The 2,878-nt window shown below is 33.9% G+C and overlaps 1 pseudogene; it reads right to left on the bottom strand.

The window, feature by feature from the left end:
- Nucleotides 1–2,509: 2,509 nt before the first annotated feature.
- LOC129674235 (zinc finger protein 658B-like) overlaps nucleotides 2,510–2,878 on the bottom strand; it is a 1,758-nt pseudogene continuing 1,389 nt past the window's right edge.

The raw sequence follows: 2,878 nt of genomic DNA, 5'->3' as shown, positions 1-2,878 counted from the left end.
AGTTAAGACAAGTTCATTCCCAGGACCTAGGTCAAGTTTTTGACAACTTTCTATGATTCCTGGTATGAGAAAATCAGTGGGTATAGTCTACTTGGAAACTAGAATGGACAGGCACATAAACACACAAAGACAAACTGTTATCACATAAGGGAAATTAAAGCAAATTATTAAATATATGTTTAGTTATGAATGTTTTGCTTGTATAAGCATTCATTACTGAATTCAGGTGTTGAGGCAACTACAGTCTTATTTAAAAATGTTGTCTTCATCATGAATTCCTTCATGTAACAGAAATGAAACATGTAGGTTTGAAATCAGAGAAATGAATCCTTTTCAGTTTTGTATCCCTACAGGAGAAAGTATGTTACTTGGGGTGGGCTTGATAGTTTTCAGCTGCATACCATCTATAGTTACTACTCTCTGCTTCATGTTGCAGGTGGAGGTTGTGACCTCCAAGCTTCCTACTTTTGCAGACACATAAGACACTTGTCTTGCCCAATTTATAGTGATCCCATATCCTCTCCAATCATAAGGCAAAGTAAACACATTTGGAAGTTGCCTTAGACATTGTGTTTGGTCACAGAAAATGCACTAATATGCACACATAAATTTTACAACTAGATGATCTATTTCATGTAATTGAAGTGGATTGTGTAATAAAAATATATTATCTTATTGTTTCAATTCATATGCCTTTGGTCCATGAGATTTCAATTGGAAACAAATTAAGGATGGATGTCACAAACACATGCGTACATTGTTGACACTTGTTAGAATTTTCCTCCAAACTAATCTAGTGTAATTGAATGCAAGTGGGTGGGTCAAAGACCTTAACAAATCTTTTATTCTAACAGATGTTCTACAGAATGAGTTCTTTTAGGTTCTCAAAGACTACTGTGATAGGCAAAGGTTTAAAGATGTATCCCACACAGTAAACCTTTTGCTCTTATATAATGGTACCATGAAGCAGAAAACTTTACCATATTGACTACATTCATGGGGTTTCTCTGCAACATGACTTTTTTCTCATGATTTCAAAGAAAACCCTATGAAAAGGATTTACCACATTGCTTCTTCAGAGGGTTTTACTGCAATGTGTTTTCTTTTATGTATTTGGAGATAACTGTATTAAGAAAGGCTTTATCACATTGAAGACATGTGTAAGGTTTTTCTCTACTATCTGTTCATTTGTATACTTGAAGATGACTTAGATATGCAAAACATGTAAAAGCAAATTATGTGGGATCATGCAAAAGCAATTTGCTTTAAGTATTGCCTTTTAAATTCCAGCCTCCATTGATTTATAGGGTGAACATAAGTTTAAGTTCATAGTCCCTAGGAAAGCTGTAGACTTCCCAATAGCTGACCAGCTTTAAATACTTAACTTTTGTTGCCCAAAACATGACTGTTCCATACCATGGTTTCTGGTCCCCTAACATAATGACTGACCCAAACCACAGATTCTCCTTCCTAAAACATAATACCTTTTCCTAATCACAAAAGAACAACTGGATATGATTGTTTTGACTGTAAAACCTACATTTTGCAACAGGTGACTTTCTCAATGACGTAAACAAATCCCATATCCCTAAAACATGACTGATGGAAATAATTCAGTTGTAAAACAGTAAAGATGTTTATAATTTTCAAGCTCAGAACCTCTGTAACTTTCGAGTTCATTGGATGGGTAGGCCTCACAGTTCAACATTATGTGTCCTTCATCAAACTGAATGACAATATATTTTTTCATCTGTATTGATGTGTTTGAGTTGTATTGGATTCAGTGGACAGAAGAACACAAAAGCCTTACCATATTGATTATATTCTCAGCTTTTTCTCTCCATTTTGAAACTTTTATGATGATGTAGAATATAGATATGTGCAAAGGTCTCCCATTTTAACACATTCATAATGTTTCTCCCTGTATGAATTCTTTCATGATGACAAAGATTATACAAATGTGGAATAGCTTCACCATGTAAATACACTCAGTCTTTCATTCCATTATGAATTCTTTCATGACATTGAAGATGATTGTGTAGAGCAAGTTTTTAATAGGAGTTGACTGATATGTGAAAAGGCTTTACCACATAGATTACATTAATAAGGTTTCTCTCAAGTGTGAGCTCTTTTATTTATTAGGAGAACACTGTTACATTCAAAGGCTTTAACGCATTGATTACATCCATAAGAGTTCTCTCCACTGTGAGATATTTTTTGTATTAGACTACTGTTACATTCAATAGCTTTACCACCTTAATTACATTCATAAGGTTTCTCTCTAGTATGCGTTCTTTATCTCATAGGAGATTACTATTATGTCAAAATGCTTTATCACATTGGTTACATTCATAAAGTTTCTATCCAGTGTGCTTCTTCTATGTACATGGAGATTATTATGGCATGCAAGGTTTTTTACACATTGGTTATATTCATAGCGTTTCACTCCAATAAGTGTTCTTGTTCAAGATAAGTCTTACATGAAAAGACATCATAACATTAGTTATATTCATAAGGATTTTCTGCAACAGGGATTTTTATGTCTTCGGAGACCATTGTTATCTACAAAGTTTTTACCACATTGGTTACATTCATAAGGTTTCTCTCCAGTGTGAGTTCTTTTATGTTTTTGGAGATCAATGTTACATGCAAAGGCTTTACCACATTGGTTACATTCATAAGGTTTTTCTCCAGTGTGAGTTCTTTTATGTACTAGAGATTACTGTTACATGCAAAGGCTTTAACACATTTGTTACATTCATAAGGTTTCTCTCCAGTGTGAGTTTTTTTATGTCTTTGGCAACTACTGTTATCGGCAAAGGCTTTACCATATTGGTTACATTCATAAGGTTTCTCTCCAGTGTGAGTTCTTTTATGT

The sequence above is a fragment of the Psammomys obesus genome, unplaced genomic scaffold (assembly GCF_907164565.1).
Source record: "Psammomys obesus unplaced genomic scaffold, mPsaObe1.curated_primary_1811, whole genome shotgun sequence".
In the NCBI taxonomy this organism is placed as follows: Eukaryota; Metazoa; Chordata; class Mammalia; order Rodentia; family Muridae; genus Psammomys; species Psammomys obesus.
The sequence above is the reverse complement of the archived record's forward strand: the minus strand, read 5'-3'. Positions and strand labels throughout refer to the sequence as shown.